The following is a 22,044-nucleotide window of genomic DNA, read 5'->3' on the forward strand; positions in this document are numbered from 1 at the left end:
ATTTCTAGATGAAAAACAGATAAATTTGACAGTAGAAAAGAACATAACAATACAATGGAATCACTTCTATGGCACTAAATACAACTTTCCATAGTCATTCGATCAACAAGACATTCAGATCTTTTTTTTCCATCCTAATAGGTCAAATATTTCTTCTCCTCTGCCAAGAAATAGTCCTGATATAAGTGGAAACCCTACCTAGATTTTCCTATGCATTTGGGTTAAGTGGGTTGGATTTGGGTGGCTAAACCAATCCCAAGACCTCACAGGCACAGTGTGCCAAATCTTAAAAATCAAGGATATCTTTGTCTATCTATAATAAGTCTAGTGAGTGAGATGCCTCTTTACTCTGTTTGTCAGCATAGGGTTTTCGTTGCTTTATCATGGAAGTGCTGTCCTGCAAAGCAGGCAATACTTCAAAGAAGAGAAAAAAAAATAGAAGCAAAAATGGTGAATAGATGGAGAGATTTCCCCTAGGTTTTCTTCCCATACGCTAGCCCCTTCCATTGTTGATGTATTCATAATCCACTTCAAGAGCTGCTGCTCTACAGGGCAGTTATTCTACACTCCATTACAGGATAACATGAAGAGGAGAAGTAGTCAATGGAGTAAGAATGTAGTCAGAGCTTTCCTGCTATTAACAAATACATCACTCCTCAGGCTTCCTATACTAAAAGCTGCCTACTTCTCCTTTGAAATCATCCATCAAGCCAGGAGCTGTCAAAAGTACCAGCACTGTAGAATGAGACATGTCTATAGTTGTTGGTTGTTCGTTATCCCTTCTTTGTTGGCCATTGCAATGGGCAAGGTATCTTGGCAAATGAAACATGTCTATAGCTGTTGGTTTTAATGATAAATATCTTCTTAGTTCTTTAGGTCTCAAGTTTTAATGGATTCATTCGCCAATCTTCATAGATCTTTATCATGGTAATCTCTCTCTCAGATTTCAATTTGTATTCAGGTTCAGCAATTAATATGCATAATAATGCTTAAGACAGATTTTGTTTACATATTTGTTTCTTTGCCACTCTATAAGAAAAGGATCTAACCCAATTTTGTTAGAAGTGAAGCAATATCAAATATGCATTGGTAAAATGAAGTCAAATGAAAAAAGCATAAGAAATCTTTCAATAGGGGAGATTTGGTTGGAAGTAAAGAGGAAAAAGGAAATGGATTTTATTTTATTTTTGGCTTTTTCACTCCCTTCACTTGAATCACTTCTAACCAAATAGGTATGTAGGTTACCAATCTATTCTCTCAAGCAAGATACCTCTTGTTGATGAAAGATTGAAACATGAAAGGATCTTTAGTCCTTTATGCCCCCTGCCCCAGCAGCACCACAAATTCACATTTTTTTTTCTTCTAGGAATTAGCAATTGATTTTATTAGAAAAGAATGAATGAAATAAATCAACAGAAAACTGAAAACCAACAATAAAAATCAGATTACTTAACCACCTTCAACATTACCATCAACAAAAAAGAAATCCGGCAGACAAAGAACCAGCAAACTAATTAGTCAAAATGAAACCGAGGCCTCTGCTTACCATTTCATCATTTGGTAAGGTGGCTTGGGCCTAGGAGTGGTAGTGAGGGGAATGATTAGCTTTGACATTTAGGATCTTCCGTCCAATGTAGTTAATGATCCAATAGAAATCAATATGGGATTGAACTTATATGGTTTTTCATCTTTGCAAGTTAAATTAGTAGAAGAAATTTAGAATTAAGTCCAAGAATACCATGGTTACTGATCCAAGTCTGAATTTCTCTTAATTTTTGTTTCTCTTTTATTTTTTTTTTTTTTTTTTTTTTTTCTGTAATCTTTCCTACACACTCAATCACTATCTTTAATATGACTTGCAGACATAAATTTTAAACCGCCTTAATAAGAAACCTGAGGAAACATAAAGAGATAAGGCAGTGCATGTGGAGATCTTCACCCAAGTAATGGGAGATGTAATGGGGACCTCCTTCGAGAGGTCGAGGATCGCACAATGAAGAGAGATTGAGTAGGCGGGATTTAATACATGTGGTGATAAAGGGAAGGCGTATTTAATATTTTATATGGAGAGAGAGGGATTAATGGGGTAATTATGGGAAAGGAATAATGGAGAGGGTAACATGTAGGGAGAGAGATGGAGGGGTAATGTGAGAGAGAGGTTAATGGATGGAGAGAGATTAATGGAGGGGGTAACGTGGAGGGAGAGAGGGATGGAAAAGAAGGTGGAATGGGGAATGGAAGGTGGCATGGTGGAGGTGAAGGTGAGAGGAGCTACGGCTCTTCTAGGCCGTGGCTGGGCGCTCTTCTAGGCGTGGGGTGGCGCTCTTCTAGGCTGCCAAGGGTGGCTCTTCAAGGCCAAGGAGGGGCGATCTCTTCTAGGATCGGTTGGAGCAAGGCTGCACAAATAATTCTCTTCAAAATCTCTATCAATTCCATTACATGGTTGGGGATTTATAGCCCAAGAATTGATTACAAATATTGGTAAGAGTAGAAAAAAAAATCTAGAAATAATAGGAAACCTTCCTAAACTACTAAAACTTGCAACCCAAGTTGCATATCTCAAAGCCAATAATCCTACATACATATTGAAACTAATAAATTGGAAGGTAAATATTCTAAAACATATTCTAAAATCTAAAGATATGCTAGGCCCCAATATCTTGTGCTCCAAGGAATGATGTGGCGCCTAGGTGACATGGCGAAGGCGTTGGGATGGTTGGCGCACCCGTGTGGGACGCCTAAGCTCTTTGGGGTGGTTGCGATCGTGGTCCACCCGATCGGCCATATCTGATGCTGCATCATTCCCTCCCGGTTTAGAAGAATTCGTCCCCGAATTCTTGTTCCAATCAATGGTGTTTGTCGTCCACCCGGATCAAACGAAAACAATTTGAAATGTACCATGGTGTTGTTGATTGTACAAAGACACTTGCACATCTCAAGTACGAACAAAATTGGAATACAAATGAAAAAGAAAACTCTTCCTTGAGTTTTAGTAATCATTTTGGCACCTTTCGCAATCAAATTGGATACTAGATGAAAAAGATCCCATTCTCTCACTTCTGATTTGTTGATGGAAGTGTTGTTGCACAATGTGATCAACTTTGAACGGTTGATGAAATTTATGGCTCGAAGAAGTTGAATTTGAGACGGCAAAACAGACTTTTCTAGGAATGGGTCATGAAACCCATTAAAGGAGCTGATCCAATGGGGAGTGTACAACGTGCACCATACACTGTCATGCACTGCAATAAACCTTTTAAGAGTATTATCCCTTTTATTCTCTTTCCCGTATCTCTTGTCATTCTTTGTGAAATATTCTTCAAATATGGAAATGCAAGCTATAACGGCACATGCAAACATGAAACCCAAATTAGATCTTCCATCCTTCACCGTTTCTCTTTCCTTATTAGAAGTTATTCCTTCTATTCTTGCAGACAATGAGTTGGCGACAAATCTTCCAACATATGTGATCTTCTCCATTACCAATCCCGGATTTTGTGGATCCTTTTCCATCATACAACCAACAAATATGGAAACAAGGGAGGATACGCAAGCTGCATCTTCTTCTTTTGGAAATCTGCGAAAATAGGAAGGCAAACCAATAAACTTGACAGATGAATCTGTGATGATATTGCGGGCTGCAACCTCTGTGTTGTTGGAAAAACACTCGATCAAATCTTCCCTATGTTCCTCCAATAGTTGCACTATGATCGTGGCCAAGGCAGCAACTATCTTGGCTGCCAAATATGAGCCAGATTTCTTCTCATTGAATTTGTGAACATGTTGGGATGTAGTCATTCCCTTCATCACAGTCAATGGGTCAAGTGCTGCTGGCGCACTGTGAAATGGCCAAAATTTATGTTGCGGTTCTGATGCAAGTTCTGATCCAAGCATATCAAAACTACCGTGTTCGTCGACTTCCTCATCCGGGTACTCATCGAACATCGAAGTTTTGCTGAAATCAACTTGTGTGGTGAATCGATCATCTGTAACTTGTTGGCAAAGTTGTCGATTCTCCTCTCCAAAATTGATCGTTTCAACTAGAGCTGTGTGGCCGCCTCTATGCATGGGTGCCATGACAGATCTCCAGTTGGCTCTGATACCAAATAATGGGGACCTCCTTCGAGAGGTCAAGGATCGCACAATGAAGAGAGATTGAGTAGGCGGGATTTAATACATGTGGTGATAAAGGGAAGGTGGATTTAATATTTTATGTGGAGAGAGAGGGATTAATGGTGTAATTATGGGAAAGGGATAATGGAGAGGGTAACGTGTAGGGAGGGGTGATCACAATAGGTGGCTCTTCAAGGCCAAGGAGGGGTGATCACAATAGGATCGATTGGGGCAAAGGCTGCACAATATTTCTCTTCAAAATTCTCTATCAATTCCATTCCATGGTTAGGGATTTATAGCCCAAGAATTGATTACAAATATTGGTAAGAGTAGAAAATAAAATCTAGAAATAATAGGAAACCTTCCTAAACTACTAAAACTTGCAACCCAAGTTGCATATCTCAAAGGATCCTAAGCACATGAGGAAACTAGTAAATAGGAAAGCCAATAATCCTACATACATATAGAAACTAATAAATTGGAAGGTAAATATTCTATAACATATTCTAAAATCTAAAGATATGCCAGGCCCCAATATCTTGTGCTCCAAGGAATGATGTGGCACCTAGGTGACGTGGCGAAGGCGTTGGGATGGTTGGCGTGCCCGTGTGGAACGCCTAAGCTCTTTGGGGTGGTTGCGATCGTGGCCATCCGATCGGCCATATCCGATGCTGCATCAAGATGATACTCATACCAAGTGTGCCTGGAAAGAATCGGAGTACAAGGATTTAAATGGGCCATCAAGTAGCAAATGGGTTGCCTTTATGTGGGAGAATGTCGAGTTGCAAAGTGAGGTAAGAGCTTTGAGAAAGATTCTTGAACAAAACAAGGAAATCTCTTTAATGCAAGCCAATGCAACTTCTGATAGGAAACAATCAACCAGGCACATAGATTACAGATATTTGTACTTTCCCATGGCTTCTTTATATCATATAGAGAGCTACCTAGTGCACAAGGCTTTTGCTATTGCAGGGTCTGGGAGGGGAAAATGTACTCAGCCTTACCCCCTTCTTTGCAGGAGAGGCTGTTTCCAAATTCTTTACATCTTATAATGTCATTAATATAGTCTGTTAATTTTTTAAATGGAGACAGAATTTCCATTTTTTTAGGTTTCAAATCATGAATATCGTCCATCCCATACATAGTATCCATGTGATCATTTTGATCTAAAGCTCGAGGTGAATGGAAATTTTTTTGTCTGTAATTAATTATGTCTTTAATTAATAATCCTTAACACTAAAAAAAAAAAAAAAAAAAAAGTGGCTTTTGGATGCACTTTTTCGGAGGTTTTATCGGCATATAAAAATACTACCACGAATATTACGTTTTAGTGGAGGTATTTTTTCACCACCAGTAAACTCCATTATATAATGAATTTTAGACCAGTTAGAGGGAGTATTATCCCCTTGCTTCTTTGGCTGGATTTAGTATTCTTGGTCATATTTTCAATGTTAACAAAAACATGTTATTGATTATTTAAAGCTTTAATATTAAATGGAAGAGAAGGCAACTCTTGCATACAAAGCTCATTCGGCATTTGGATACTTTCATTTGATCAGGTATCTTCTATGGGACTTGTTTGATCCTGGCAGCGATTTTTGAATCCATGGCCAAGTTCTCAACTGCTCAATGGCACTAGCTGTTATTACATGCTTGTTTATGTATGTCGATGCTACACAATTTTCTCTTAGTTTTATGTACCTTGGTTGCTCAGCTGGATGACATAATAATGTTATCATGCATTTGTTTGAACAGTTCCATATCTGTATCCTCTTGGCAAGTAGGATTTAATACCATTGGTGGGAGAGTTTCCCATGTTCTGGTGCGAGAGAAGTATTATTATAGAAGGATGCTCTGTTTAACTAAAAACACATAATTAGGAACATATTTTTCTCATGTTTTTCAATCTCCAGAATAACCTACTGATCAACTGATAGTTGTTTGTCATTATTTATTTTTCTTGGTGACTCGTTCCAGGTAACATAGGATCTCTCCCTCTCTCTCTCTCTCCTTGATTGCGAATATCAACAGAAAGTAGTGAGGAGAAAGAAGGAAAGCCAAAACTGATCATGTTCCAAGCCAAGTATGTCCACCCAACTAATCATCATAATTAGGCCATTCTTCTTTTTTTTCTTCTAACCTTCCATCCCTAAGAAGGTAAGAAATTCCAAGTTAAGATGCCATGTATTTTTGCTTGCTTTCTTAAATTTAAGGAGCATTTTTTTATTTTTTTATCATAAATATCATATGGTCATGGCCCCTGAATTATCTCTTCTTTTGTTTATATGTTGTTTAAATCAAACTTCTAAGGAGAGAAGATGGTCTACTTTCATTCTTCATATGGTCAGAGTTGTTTGAAGCCCCTGCTATTATCATCTTCTTTATCTTTCACTGTTGTTTATCGTCAACTGCACAAATCTAGAAGGAAATAAGTTGTCAATTCTTGTTGTTATTAAGTATTTAATTGATACTTTTACAAAATACAAGGCCATAAATTTGAGTTACTTTGGTCAGTTATTGTTGTTTCAGAATTTATTCTAGAAAATATTAAATCTGAGCAGCAATATCAATAAAATTAGAATCCCTACCTCAGTCTCTTTATTTTTGTTGGATATTTTACAGACCTTGATACTCTAGGAAACCCTATCTTATTAAGTTTGAGATTATGTATATTTCTATTGACTGGTCTTCAAGGAGATTTGTTGGGTTTAATCTATAGACCATACAATAGAATCAACCTGTCACGAATTTTGAAAGCAACCGGGGACAGATTTGGTTGAGACTGTACATTGTAATTTGGAGTGCATTGTTGTTAGAATCAGCTTTTTTTCTCCTGTCCTGAATCATTTGTGATGGTGTGACAGAGTGTCTGGTGTATGTTACAGTTCCAGGCAAAACTATCCTTGTCAGCTTCTTATTTGGCTGGAATTGTGTTGTGAGTTTTCTGCTCAACCTATCATTCTGCAAGTTCGTGCCTTGCTCATTGTTCAACTTACTGTAATAGGTAGACAGCCTTCAACAAAATTCAATGTTCAATCTGCAACTTCACAAATCACAACATGCTCAGATTTGAAATGTGTAGTTTTCCTACATAAAAAGCTAGGATTTCTCTCCAGAGCACTATGAGAAAGTTTGAGATTATGGACACAAATGACATATGAATACTTATTCAATGTTCACATAGGAGTTGAATCAGCTGCCCAAGGAAATAAGAAATGACAAAGCACTCAAAGAAGGCATCTTCACCAAGGTAATTGGCAATGATACCCATGGTTGAGTGCATCTATATACTCAGAGTTGGAGTAAAGCCCAAAGGACTTTATGCTAACAAAAAATGTGCCATAACACAAAGATGCAGTGTCAAGTGGCGGAGTTGAAGCAAGAAATGGCAAAAGAAAGAATATGAAGGAAGAGTTAGGAAGAATTGGCAGAAGAAAGAAACCAAATGAAGGAAGAGTTGGCAGAAGAAAGAAACTGGATGAAGCAAGAGATGGAAGAAGAAAAGAAGAAGAATGCAACAGCTCTTTCCAGTATGCAATCACAGCTAGACAATCTTACACAACCCATGATGAATAGAAGCTCACAGGATTCAATTAATTTTGGTACTGATGAGTCAATATTAATTTCTCTATCTCTATGACTATTTAATTACAACTTTCTGTTACTAATTGTGGTCAGCGATTCATTTGACCAATAGGTTAATGAGGCGATTGCACAAGCTGTCTTGCACTCATCTAATCTTATTCTACAGGTAATGAGTTTCTTGAATTTCACAATCTGAATTGTATTAATCTCTCTCTCTCTCTCTCTCTCTCTCACTGGCACCATTCAATTGGCTGTGATGGATATATAATGGAGTAGTTCCACAGTTTCATCATATCCTATCTATCTAGGAAATTATCTTTTAATTTGGTTAAGAGATGTGATAAAGGTCTATTTGCCTCACCCCTCTTTAAATTGAGCAATTATGTGATGCTTGATTTGTATGTCATTTGTTGTAAGTTATGTTCTCTTGTTACAATGTTGCCCAGCTTTGTGACCCCAAGTAGCTAGAACTTGAGGTAACATTGGTGTTCAAAGCTATATTTTTATTCCTATACTAACTTACATTTGATTCGTTGGATTGATTGTGTGTTGGCATCTATTGCAGTTGCTGTTTTTATTGTGCTGATAGGAGTGGGGCTGGTAGCAGCAAACAGGAACAAAAAGGCTTTTCTTTGGTGCATGGTTTGAACAGATGATGAAGCAGGTTCTATTAAACAATCTTCTGTTCTCACATTTGATTATCTCTACATTGTATGTTGATATATTATCCAAAAATATTGTTGGATAGAATTTTCATTTGCTCAATGTTTCTTTTCATGAACAGTAGATTGTGGTTGGTTGCAAAAGTCTGAGTTATAGAGCAGAGACACTACCAAGGAAACTTATATGGAAAAGATGAGATGATAAATTTGAAATGTCTTAAGGCCGATGTGATGTCGGATCATGATATATTCCACTGCAAAGTTGCTCACCTGATTTATACATCTTGGATATGATTTTGATGAATTGCAGTGGCTACTGTAACTCTGTTCATTCTCAAAATTTCATATTTGTAAAACATCAAAATCAATAAGACTCATTTTTCTAAGGTACCTAAGATCAATGCAAAGGGCACTTGACCAATACATGTATTTCATGATTTTCATTTTGCATAAAATTGACTTGTGCTCTATTTGATGATGAGTGACTAACTTGTTTTACAATTTATAGGCCCGTGGCCGAACATGGGAAGTTGTCCTTTGTGAGAAATAACAGAGGGATGTTTGAGTTGCAAGACTTGCTTAGAGCCTCAACTGAAGTGTTGCGCAGTGGATCTTTTTGGGTCTTCTTATAAGGCTGTTTTGACTATTAGGAAAGTCATGGTTGTGAAGAAGTTCAGGCATATGAACAAAGTGGGTAGGAAAGATTTTCAAGAGCACATGAGAAAGCTTGGGAGATTGAGAAAAACCTTTAATGGCAGTTTTGTTCTGCTGTTAAAAAGATAAAACACGGTTGGTAGCATAAACTGCTGCTAATAAATAGTTGTGAGACATTTTGCAACAGTTTGGATACGGTAAAAAAAACCACCATCAAATCTTCCAGCGGTGGTTTTCCTTATTTAGCTTGGGTAATTACTGATGCTAAAATCCTTTCTTGTGATTAAGTGTGTGCCAAAGATCTAGTATATTATACTAATGTTTATAGCGTTTAAATTGAAGAATCTCATGTTGTTGTTGTTGAATTTTGAGGAATGAAATTAGTTGAGGAATATTTGTATAGTTTTATCTAATGTTGATAATTTTTGAATTGTTTAAATGCAAAATGTGTATAGTAAGTATCTAGTATTGAAAATGTTTCATGATGTAAATGTTGAATTTGTATAGTTTTATCTGCACGTATGGATGTCAATTTGGTCTGGCCAACCTGAGCCCACCTTGAGCCCGAACAGGGCCTAGGCAAAGCTTCTCAATCTGCTAGGCAGGCTGGGGCAGGGCCCGGGTTGAGGTCTTGGGCTGAGTCAGGCCCAGCCCTGCCTGACCCTATGTATAATGTATTTAAATAAATTATAAATATATACAAACACCACCCACACATTATTTTTTAATTTATCCATATCACTCACACTCTTTATGAGCTTATGTTTTCTCAATTTATTACAATAGGGCTAACAATATTTTTTTAACAGTGATTGGTGTAGGTGATGTTTCATTTTTCTCCCTTTTTGTTAGTGAATATAGGGACACAAACAAAAAAATATAGGGGCAAAATCAGGGGCCGACAGGATCAATAAGGGCCAACCTGGTCCAGCCCATCCCAATTAGGGTCAATTAGGATTGGGTTGGGTTGAGTTTGACTGGGCTGGGCTGGGTTGGGTTGGGGTTTTAAAAAATATTATATTAACAATGAAGGAATCATATAAGATTTTATAATTAAAACTATGAGTCATTCATCACGCACATTACCCCAAAGCAAAGACTTGGAAATTTTATACCAATGTATATCAAAAATTGAAATTTCAACATGGAGATGAAGCAATAGATGTAAAGGCATAATAGGGGATAATTATACATTGATTCTGACAGAAATCAATAAAACATTTCAACTAGAAACACTAGAAATAGGAAAAACCTAAATTTTGAGATGTAAAATCCTAACTTCACATCAATGTGTAGTATAAAATCCTTAGATTTTCACATAGAAGGTTCACAAACCTTGATTCAAACTTATAGAATGCAATACATAGTGGTTTCAACAAGAAAGATTAGAGAAAACCAAGTAAAATCATCAACTACATCAAAACTAGGGTTTTGTAAACCAAAGAAAACGAAAAATGGCTCAAAAATGATCAAAACCAACCTATTTTCGTTCTTGGATGGTGAATTGATGGATTGGAGAGTGACAATGATGCTTGAATGGCTTGGAGTACCTCTCCGGTCGTTCTCTATACTTCTCTCGCTCCCCAAATCCATTTTGGAAAGGTTTAGAAATGAAACCCGTTCCGCCTACCGGTAGATGACTTAGATCTGCCAGCAGCTTCTACCGATAGCCAAAAATTTTTAATTTTTGCTTCTGCTTTGGGTATGGTCGATCATAGATCAGCTGGTAGGTTTTATCGGTATGTGGGAAAATGGTGTAATTTCTTAGAATTTTGTGTACTGTCTAATTGTAGCGGTACACTGTTATTTGTACATGCGTAGACATCTAGCTATGTATGCCGCGACTATTGTATTGATATACCTGTCGCATACGTGGTTTGATTATTTGGATTCCTTTACAGAAATTAAATAATGCCTTGCCGCCTAACTCAATCAAGCGGTAATCTGCCTTCTCTGAATTAGGAAAGAGTTGGACCATCTGGGTCCGATGAGCCTGATGCACCACCTGTGCTTACGGCCCATGATGTCACTGCCATCATGGATAATATGATGCATATGCATCAGCATTCAGTAGCAGCAACATCAAGAATAGCAACAGCAGTAGCAACAACAGTTTATGAGTGATATACAGGCTCAGGTCTGGGTTGCATTTTAGTCACAGGGTAAGCCGCAGACACCTCCTGCTCCCGCGACACCTACTGATGCGTGTACGACTGGAATAGAAGAAGGGGGGAGTCAGAGACAGAGGAAGAAGACGAAGAATAAGAATAAGAATAAGAAGAAGAAGAGAGTTTGATTAATTCTTTATGCCTCTACATGACCCTCGTTCCTCAATTTATAACAATCATTTACCCTCTAATTATCTAATTATCCTTAGTAGACTAATCCAACACAAAATTACCCATCTACCCCAAATAGACTAACCCAACACAATAGCCCATCTACCTATGATCATAACATTGCCAACCCCTTCAGAGAACCTTGTCCTCAAGGTTCATGCTAAAATATAGCTTATTTCAAACCATCTCGCCCACAACGAAGCCATTTGTTGTTGAATCGAACCAAGCTGGACCGGAACCAATTTTGGATTTGGGAAGGGCCCTTCAATTACAACCCAAAGGATGACCGAAGGAGTACCAAAGCCAGCAATAACGGACACGTGGTAAGACAACCCGTTCTCCACACCTGCGCTTCTTCTTCTCTCGCTCAATGAAAACCAATTCACCTCTTGTGGCCAATTTAACTCCAAATGGGCTACCTGTAATGTTATTGACCTGTAGGGCCCACTCATAAATGTCCATTTGTTTTGTCTCCAAATGGAACCATCCAAACAATGAGGCTGCCCAATCCAACGGCTACAAAGCCCAATCCAATGGTTGCAAGCAGTCCTCGTCTTCCACTACCACTACTTCTGAAAAGAAAAGAAGAATCGACTAAGAGGCATGACCACCACCGTGAGCATGCCGGAGATGGGCATACAAAAGGGTCACGTGGTCCTCCTCTCCACCAACTCCATTTTCTTCCCTATCATTTCTCTCTCCGTCATGTCCCCTGGTGCTATCATCACCATTACCAACCCTCTCAACACTCCTCAAGAGATTCGCAAACAGGTCACGGATTCCAAACCCATCCTCACCATCACCATGGACCTGTTTCCCTTCTCCAATCCCCATAACCTTGACACAGGACTTGAGAAGCACTGGGAAAGTGTACTTGGCAGCTAATAACCCAATTTGCACTATCCGCTTATAAGCTAAAATTGCAGCCCATGGCGTGTCGCTCTCTTTCTGTTCTTCTTCTTCTCTGCAAGTTCTGAACACAACAAACAAAACACCCTGTGATGCGCGTAGAGGTGGTGGTGGTGGCTCCGGTGGCGACCGAGGATACCAGTCCCCAGCTCTCCCTATGGCCCTCATGTGGTGGACACCCAGAACGGTTGGAGGCGAACCGATACTCGCTCCAGATGCAGAAACTTCGAATGGCAAGGCAACAGGAGTCGACGAAGACCCCAAAAATGAGTGAAATGGATCAGTTGTCCTTGAACATGGCAGAGCACCACTTGCTTCCGCGCTGTCGCTTGGAATCTCATTCCAATGATTTCGAGGTGGTGGCCACGGCAGAACGAGCAAAAATCCCAAGAAACCTGAAATAGATTTCACGTTTTGGGTGGCGCCAAGAATCGAAGTGGCTGGTGGTGTTTCTAGCTTGGAACAAATCAGAGTCTCCACATGATTGAACTGCTGCTCATCGACTCTTTGTCGGAGCCTCAAAGATGTATTGACATTCTTCCCACGATCCCAGATACGAGATTCCCACCTATCAGTTCTTCTATAAACGGAAGAATAGGAAGACGACCTGTAATCACCTTCTGACTCGTCGTTTGGGAACTCAAGTCGGAGCCAACGGATCTTATTGAAGTTCTTCAGAACCTGCGTAGGTGAGTACTGGCGGCAAACCCCTCCAGGATCAAAAGGCTGGCTGTGGCCGATGCTCGTGACGCTGGGGAGCTTCTTCTCAAGATGGAGCTTGTCGATCCTATACGCTTCTGGTATGACGACGAGGCCAAAGAAAACAGGGGGTGTGAGATGAACAGATTGGAGCCTCCTTTCCGTCGCCGTGAAACGATGAGGCAGAGCTGTGCCGGCGGTGATTTCCAGATCGGCTTTGTGCATTCGGGAAGATTCAACGGCAAGAATGAGCTCTGTTCCGGTTGGATTCTGACCGACGAAGGAAGGGACGAGCGCTGCTGCCACGATCGTTGAAGCAACCAGATTCTGCTCCATGGCTGCATCGTTGAAGGTCTGGTTTCCAAGATCGATGACGACATCAATCCCAGATTCCTGCTGATCTGGAATCTGATCCATCAGGGCAGGGGTCGAAGAAGGAAGCGATGCTGGCTCCCTGGGAATCCGATGGTTCGTCGCCTGCTGATTGTGGTCGACGCTAATGGTATGAAGGTGGTCATCCACGACGCTGGTAGCTGGATCTGATCCACGAGTGCCGAAACCAAAGCCGTGGAGTCGGCATGTGCATCGTCGTGCGCTAGAGATTCAAGATCTGCCATGGCGTTGGAATTTTCTTCATCGATTAATTCACGTACCAGACGCTGCAGTTCCTTTGATTGTTCATTGATTGCCACGGAACTAAGCTGCAGATCTGATATGTTGTTTAGCATCTTGATGCAGTTCTTCTTGCAATCAAGCAACAAGGCTCGAATGTCCTTCAATTCCTGAGCAAAGGCGAACGATGGGATGAGGCGGAGTTCATCGGCCATGGTTGGTTGCTAATATCTCTCAATGAAAGCACCAATGTAATGACCAATGCAGAAGAGCCGAGGCAGGTCGGACCAATGATGCGTGTACGACTGGAATAGAAGAAGGGGGGAGTCAGAGACAGAGGAAGAAGACGAAGAATAAGAAGAAGAAGAAGAAGAAGAGAGTTTGATTAATTCTTTATGCCTCTACATGACCCTCGTTCCTCAATTTATAACAATCATTTACCCTCTAATTATCTAATTATCCTTAGTAGACTAATCCAACACAAAATTACCCATCTACCCCAAATAGACTAACCCAACACAATAGCCCATCTACCTATGATCATAACACCTACTCCTACACCATATCCTGCTCCTGTCACACCTCCGGGCCAGCTACAGGTGCCCATGGTTACTAATACCTCCAAATAATGGAGAGGTCCCAAAAGCTACAAGGTACGTCACTGGGGTAAGTCAGGATCCTCAGCCAGCCAGATGGATCTGAGGTAATGAGAAGGTCTTCACTATACTGGGTTGTACAGATGAGTACAAGCTCATTTGTGCGGGATACTAGCTACAGAATGAAGCAGACACCTGGTGGAGGGCTTCACAACCCATTCTTGTAGCTACACATCCAAATCCCATATGGGAGGATTTTCGAGAGATCTTCTTCGGGAACTACTTCCCCAAAAGCTTCAGGGATAGGAAGGAGGCGGAGTTCGTGGCACTAACGCAAGGACCTAGATCAGTGCTTGAGTACTAACAAAGGTTCAAAGACCTTCACTATTTTTCCCCTGACCACACAAAGAATTGATAGGGTTAAGGCAAAGAAGTTCGAGAAGGGGCTTAGGCCTAGGCTCGGTTCTATAATTGCGGCCCAAGAGCTTCAAACCTATGCTCAAGTCGTTCAAGTGACCAAGACAGTTGAGGATAGGCAGCACGACAATTTCATTGCTCAGCAAGGATCTAGGAAGAGGCGCATGATGTTGTAGGATCTGAGGGGATCTGGCAAGTCTTCTCGAGGACCCTACCATAGTTAGTAAGTTTACGTATTAATTGTCGTATCCGACCGTATAATTCAATAACCCGACTCTTATCGTATTTTATGAGGTAGCTTAATTTTGTACGCGACTCTTAAGACAACCGTATTAATTGCAGCAATAATACATATTTATGTGTTTTTAATTTAATTAAACAAAATAAAAACTAAAACCTAAAAATCCAAAAACCAGTGAGAAAACCCCCAACACCCGAAGACTCTCGTTCTACTGCACCAAAAAAAAAAAAGAAGACTCTCCTTCTAGGCTTCTAGCAAACCATCTACTCTCAAGCACCCTGGTTCTAGTTCATATCCATCAAATCTAGGTATCTTTGGTCTTTCTTTCTTTCTCGCTCTCTCTCTGTCTGTGTTTGTGTTGATAAAATTTATATAGATCTGCAAATCTTCACAAACTAGGGTTTTTTTTTATTTGTTTAATTGTTTTTTCAATTAATGATGCAGGGTAATTCCTTTCTTCTTTTTTTTCTTTTGTTTTGTTGCATGTGACCTTATTAGTCTGGAATCTGCACAGACCCCATTTGTCTTTGTTGAAGTACTGTTCACGTGAACAGTGATTTGGTTTATATGTGTATCTTCTATTTTTCTAGTCCTAATTGGAGTCCTAGTTTCTAATTATGTCAAGTCCTAACTCTACTGTGAGTTGTTAGTCTTAGTTTCAGTTTGAGTTGTTAGTTCTAGTTCTTTTCCTATTGTAACTTGGAATCCTATCATGATTAGGAATTCCCCTTTCTATTGTAATTTGAGATTATAAATACAAGCATTATGAGGGAGACTGATAATTCAACAGTTCTCTCCTCTTCCTCATCTTCTTCTCTTTTCTCGTCCCTAAAGTTACTGGTTATAGGTCCTAGGTTTTCAACATGGTATCAGAGCTAGGCAACCAGTGACTGATTCTCTCCAAGATTGCCGGTTTGAGACTTGTTTCAAGGTTCTCCGATTTATGGAGAAACCCTAGTTCATAAAAGAAGGAGAACTAGGGTTTTGTTTCTTGTTCGTTTTGGTTTCTTCCTCTAGTTGTTTCAGCACCGCAGGCTATCATTCTTGGTCTGCATCTGCTACTACTGCTATCGACATGTTATTGCCGCTGCTATGATTATCAAATGCTATTATGCCCTTTTTTGTCGCTGGAATTGACTCTAAAGGAGTTGATTGCAGAATATGGTTGAGTGGATGCCCTGCTGCTACTGCGATACCCTTGATTGTTTGAAGCTTTTTTATGGAGTCCTTGTGATAAAGCTGCTATCGTCAGATTCAGTTGCAGGTTTTTCCTTCTCCATCTTGCAGGGATTTTCAAACTCGATTTTGCCTTCAAGGTTTCAGATCTGGTTTTTTGAAGAACATGCATCGATTTGCTGAATTGATCTGTTGGAACTCTCATTTTTGCTGCTTCAAATTTGTTCGAATCTGCTTTCTTCATTCCCTGCCTTGGTCCACGATTCTTTAAAGTCCTTCCCTAGTATCGTTGCTACAATCAACCTCAAAGAGGAGATGTTGTTTCCGCCTCTGGTTCTACACCTCTGGCTACCACTACTAGGGGTCTGGTATTTTGTGGTTTGACGGATGGAGTTGATGGCTGCTATTGATTTGGACTTCTAGTTGAAGAATCCTGCTTCTAATTTCTGATTCTTGTATAAATCGATTGTTGTTGTTTATTCCTTTCATCTGGAGATTGAAGGGTTTGCTTTGAATATCGCTTTTATTGCTGGCATCTATTACTGTTTGACGGTACCATTGGGTCTGAGAAGAAGACCTGCAACACACCATATTACTAATTTCCTCCTTCACCGAGAAGCACTGCTGGTTGTTACAGGTTTCAGATCTCCGCCTGTTCTTTTTCTTGGTTGCGTGGAGGAGAGTTTGGAGTTGTGGCTGGGTTTCGTAGGGTTGAAGTCGATACGCTGCCGCTACCACTGTTTCCTCTTCTTCCCTGGTTTCCGCTGCTGTTTGGAGCCTTGAGGTTGAAGATGATGAGCTTCTCCTTACTCACAGTTCATTCTCCCCTATTAACCTATTTGGTATTTAATGCTCCTATTACCCTACCTTTAATTATTACCCATCCTTTTCATATTATTTACATCTTGTCATTAAGAGTTTGTTCTTTCCAAGTTGTCCCCCATCTATAAATACTAATTCCATCTATATCCTTTTGTTTTTTTTCTTTCCAAGTTTACCCTTTCTATTAGGGAATTAAATTATTTTTCAAATCTGTCCCCTTGCTTCATTATTTTTCAATAACCCCTCAAAAATTTTGGTTATTTACCAAATTGCCACTCTCCATAGCCATTATTTTACTCATTGCATCCCATTGCTTTTTGTTTACCGAAAAGCCCTTGCAAAATTCTGATTATTTACGGAACTGCCATTACTTTTTCATACATTCATCTATTTGACTACCCAATTGACCCTTAAAATTTTTGGTTTATTACCAGTTTACCCTTTAGTTTGGATTGTATTTAAAAGTGGATTTATGCCCAATTACAGCCATGCCATCCTTTTTTTCCAACACCGTTCCCTTTCAATAATTCTAATTCCCTTCATATCCCATGCCTTTGGCATATACCCATAACTTCTTTGGAAGTTCATGGTATTCTCTAATTTGCCTTTTCTTCCTTTTCCATTACCCTTCGCACCTCTTGGAAAATTCTGGAATATTATGTTTTTGCCCTATCTCTTACATCATCTCTGTTATGTCCACGTGTACTCCACGTGAAGGGGGGATTATGTACAATACACCTGCAGACATTGCAGAACGCAGAACTTGCAAGAACATTGGTGCAAAACATAGAAGATCAGTTTTCTCCACCATTGCCGTTGGGTATCTTTCGTTATTGGGTTGAGTTTGTCGTAAGGGGGAGATTGAAGTATTGAAGAGTATTGAAGATATTTAGTTGTTGCCTATTTGAGGACTTTCAGTTGGGTTGATACAGTGTTTTTCCGCTGCTTGCTGCTCTAGTTATTTAACTTCAAGATTTTATGTCATTATGATAATCTGAGATTCATCACTGGTTAGCTATTGAAGATCGTTAAAAGCTGCCTTTTTTTGGAAGAATTTCTAGTCCCGGTTTGCTGATCATGTCTGTCCAGATTTTGAAGATCAATTATTTCAAGTTCTTGAAGGTTTATTTGGGAGCTACATTCATCTATCAAGCTGGATTTTGCTGCAACTTAGTTTCTTCTCATTTTGTTCAAGTTGGGCATTAATACCTTGTATGCGCCAACTTGAGGGGGAGTGTTTGCATTATTATGGAGTTTTTTTTTCTTTTTAGTTCAAGCTGGATCTTCTTTCTTTACTTATTTGTATAATCCAGCTTGAGGGGGAGTGTTGAAGTACTGTTCACGTGAACAGTGATTTGGTTTATATGTGTATCTTCTATTTTTCTAGTCCTAATTGGAGTCCTAGTTTCTAATTATGTCCAAGTCCTAACTCTACTGTGAGTTGTTAATCTTAGTTTCAGTTTGAGTTGTTAGTTCTAGTTCTTTTCCTATTGTAACTTGGAATCCTATCATGATTAAGAATTCCTAATCTGATTAGGAGTTCCCCTTTCTATTGTAATTTGAGATTATAAATACAAGCATTATGAGGGAGACTGATAATTCAACAGTTCTCTCCTCTTCCTCATCTTCTTCTCTTTTCTTGTCCCTAAAGTTACTGGTTATAGGTCCTGGGTTTTCAACAGTCTTCAACCGCTTCCGGTACTCAACTTTCTCAGAGAGTTCTTTATGTTTGCACGTAGTTGTTCTAAATAAAGCCCTGGGTTCTCTCTATATATTTTTGAATAGTTACAAATAGTCAGAGTCCATAAAGATGTGAGTTCATTTTTTAACTTATATTGTGATAAAGCAATGTCTTGGTATGTACCGGTTCATATGGGATCAAAGTCGTGGTGGCCCTCCATTGGCTCCATAAATTAAATCTGTTGTCCTTTGGATCTCAAGAAAAGGATTTTATAGTTAGGGTCTAGGGAGCAATGATAACAAAGCTTGTAAGAAAAATAATCCCTCGATCCTCCTAAATCTATATCCAAATTGGTATATTTCTGCATTTTATTAGGGTAATAAATTCTATGTTAATATTTTCTTATTTGTTGATTATAAATGGTTGGGTGATGCAATTGTTTAATAGTTTTGGTGGCCAGTTGAGTGTTATTCTTAATGAATAGGTATCAATAGAATGAATTATCGTAGTTTTTAAGACAACTTTCGGGTTTTTTTTTATTTGGATACCCATATTTTTGCTCCCGTACTATTTGAGAGCAACCATATTAAAACACGTACTGTATCATATTCGTACGCATTTTATTGCGCCAAATTTTTTGAAAATGAACTATTGTCATGTGAACCGATTAATTGTCGTACGTAACCATTCCCGTCCTTCCTCAGCCCGTCTCCCTTGTAGTTCAGAAGGCCAGGGACAAGTCAGACCTCTTAATCGTCCCAATCATTCTGGTCTACAGTGGCATCATAGCCCGTGGGACCAAACACTCGTTGCTTCACATGCAACCAGCTGGGACACATGTCTAGGACTTGCCCACAGCGCAAACCTGGCGATGCATCGAGCATGCCTTCCCCTCAACTTTAGTAGTCTCAACTTGCTAACTGGCCTATGTAGTTCCAACAGGGCAACATGCCTCAGGGAAAGGTGTTCTCTGTGATTGCAGAGGATGCAGAGACTAACCTTAGCGTGATGACAGGTTTTCTACCTTGACCAATTTATACCTGTATAGCATCATGTTTATATGTGCTAATAATTAAATAGCATGTGTTAGGTACTGTTGAGATTTTTTTGCAACCCGCGCACGTGTTATTCGATTCTGGTGCATCTAATTCGTTTATGCCTCCCACCTTCGCTAGCAAAATGGGAATTTCTCCGAAGAGTCTAAAACATAGCTTGAAAGTTAGCACCCCCACAGGGAGTGTTGTGGGATTGGATAAAGTCTACAAGCCTTGTCTAGTGACCATTAGTGGTCGGGACATGATTGCGTACCTTATCAAGCTTAACATAACTGACTTTGATGTGAGCCTTGGAATGGACTGGTTGACTGCATATTGAGCTAATGTGCTATGTGCAGAGAGGAAAGTGATGTTTAGACCACTAAATGGAGGTGAGTTCACTTTTGTGGGAGATAAAGTGAAGAAGCCAATGAAGTTAATTATATCTGCCCCAGACGAAGAAACTCTTGAACCAAGGATGTCAAGGGTATCTAGCTTCAGTAATAGACACCAAGGCAAAGGTTAAACCATCATTCGAGTTAGATGTAGTAAGGGACTATCCAGATGTGTTCCCAGATGATTTGATAGAGACACCGCAGGACCGGGAAATCGAGTTTGTTATAGACTTGCTTCCAGGGTTGGCACCAGTGTCAAAGGCATCGTACCGGATGGTACCAATAGAATTAAAGGAGTTGCAGGTACAACTACAAGACCTTCTAAAGAAGGAATTTCTTAGGCCCAATGTATCTCCGTGGGGAGCACCGGTCCTATTTGTTAAAAAGAAAGATGGAAGTATGAGAATGTGCATTGATTACCGAGAGCTCAACAAGCTTACCATCAAGAACCAGTATCCATTGCATAGAATCGATGATTTGTTCAATCAATTGTAGGGTGGGAAAGTGTTCTCCAAGATCAAACTCATATCGGGCTATCACCAGCTCAAGATCAAGGAGAGTGACATCAGTAAGATGGTACATTATGAGTTTTTTGTTGTGTCCTTCGAACTAACCAATGCATTGGTTGCTTTCATGGAGTTGATGAACAAGGTCTTTCAGGATGTGTTGGACAAGTATGTTATAGGTTTTATCGATGACATCCTGATGTACTCCAAGAATGCTGAAGATCATGCCAAGCACCTAGGATTAGTATTGTAACACTTGAGAGAGAAGCAATTGTATGCAAAATTCAGCTAGTGTGAAATTTGGCTTCCTCAGGTAGCATTTCTGGGACATATCGTCTCAGATAGGGGTATTGAAGTTGACCCATGGAAGGTGAAGGTAGTACTGGAATGAGATACTCCGAAGAATGTGGCAGAAATTCATAACTTCTTGGGATTAGCCGATTATTATCGGAGATTTATCGAGAACTTCTCACCTATTTTGGCCCCAATGACTCGATTGACACGTAAGGGTATGAAATTTGAGTGGACCGAATACTATGAGAAGGGTTTTCAAGAATTAAGACAGCGGTTAGTAATAGCACCAGTACTTACTATTCTGACCGGTACAGGTGGAATGGTAGTAAATAGCGATGCATCCAATCTAGGCTTTGGCTATGTACTGATGCAAGAAGGGAAGGTAGTTGCTTATGCTTCATGAAAACTAAAGGACTATTAGAAGAACTACCCTACCCATGATCTAGAGTTGGCGGCTATTGTATTCACCTTGAAGTTTTGGCGTACTATCTGTATGGTGAGAAGAGTGAGATTTATAGCGACCATAAGAGTCTGAAATACTTTTTCACCCAGAAAGAGCTCAACATGAGATAGAGGCGGTGGTTAGAGTTGATGAAATATTGATTGTACCATCCATTACCATCCAGGGAAAGCCAATGTAGTAGCCGATGCACTTAGCAAAAAATCACAAACTCTGTCACTTGTATCATTGGCAGTCAATGAGCAGCTCATTGAGGAAGCCAGGAGGTTAGACCTAGAACTGTTGATCGAAGGTGCCACCATTTCACTGGCAACATTGGTGGTACAGTCTTCTCTTATGGAGAAGATTATGGAAGCCCAACCGGCCGATGAGTCCTTGCTAAAATTGGAAAGTGATATTTGAGAGAGTGGATAGCAAGACACAAATTTCAGCTTGACAAAGGATGGGGTCCTCAAGTACAGAGATCGGTTTTGTGTACCTACTGATGTGGAGCTGAGAAATTCTATTTTGAGCGAGGTGCACTATTCTCCCTATTCTATACATCCCGGTAGTACCAAGATGTATAAGGATTTGAAGAAGTTCTACTGGTAGAGAGAAATGAAAGCAAATGTAGCTACTCATGTGTCAAAATGTCTTACCTGTCAACAAGTTAAGGCAGAAAGGTAGAGGCCACACGGGTTGTTATAGTCACTACCTATTCCAGAATGAAAATGGAAGCACGTCACCATGGACTTTGTCACTGGGTTGCCTCGAACGTATAAAGGCATGTATGCCATATGGGTTGTCGTGGACCGTTTGGTGAAGGTAGCACTTTTCATTACCATGTGTGTTACCTTGCCCATAGACAAG

At 39.7% G+C, this 22,044-nt stretch overlaps 2 long non-coding RNA genes across 4 annotated transcripts; one reads left to right on the top strand and one right to left on the bottom strand.

Moving 5' to 3' along the window:
* Window positions 1-217: 217 nt before the first annotated feature.
* LOC122661389 lies at window positions 218-21,644 on the bottom strand. Its single transcript, XR_006332880.1, has 3 exons — window positions 21,633-21,644; window positions 19,102-19,104; window positions 218-392 (listed from the first exon to the last, which is right to left on the bottom strand). It is a non-coding gene; the product is annotated as an uncharacterized LOC122661389 (long non-coding RNA).
* Window positions 7,290-9,100, top strand: LOC122661379. 3 transcript variants are annotated; one of them, XR_006332877.1, is made up of 3 exons: window positions 7,290-7,715; window positions 7,811-8,362; window positions 8,869-9,100. It is a non-coding gene; the product is annotated as an uncharacterized LOC122661379 (long non-coding RNA). The 3 variants fall into 3 exon arrangements; XR_006332878.1 differs by lacking the exon at window positions 8,869-9,100 and having other exon boundaries at window positions 7,811-7,864; window positions 8,264-8,348; XR_006332879.1 differs by lacking the exon at window positions 8,869-9,100 and having other exon boundaries at window positions 7,290-7,526; window positions 7,571-7,715; window positions 7,811-8,348.
* Window positions 21,645-22,044: the final 400 nt, after the last annotated feature.

The sequence above is a fragment of the Telopea speciosissima genome, chromosome 1 (assembly GCF_018873765.1).
Source record: "Telopea speciosissima isolate NSW1024214 ecotype Mountain lineage chromosome 1, Tspe_v1, whole genome shotgun sequence".
NCBI lineage: Eukaryota > Viridiplantae > Streptophyta > Magnoliopsida > Proteales > Proteaceae > Telopea > Telopea speciosissima.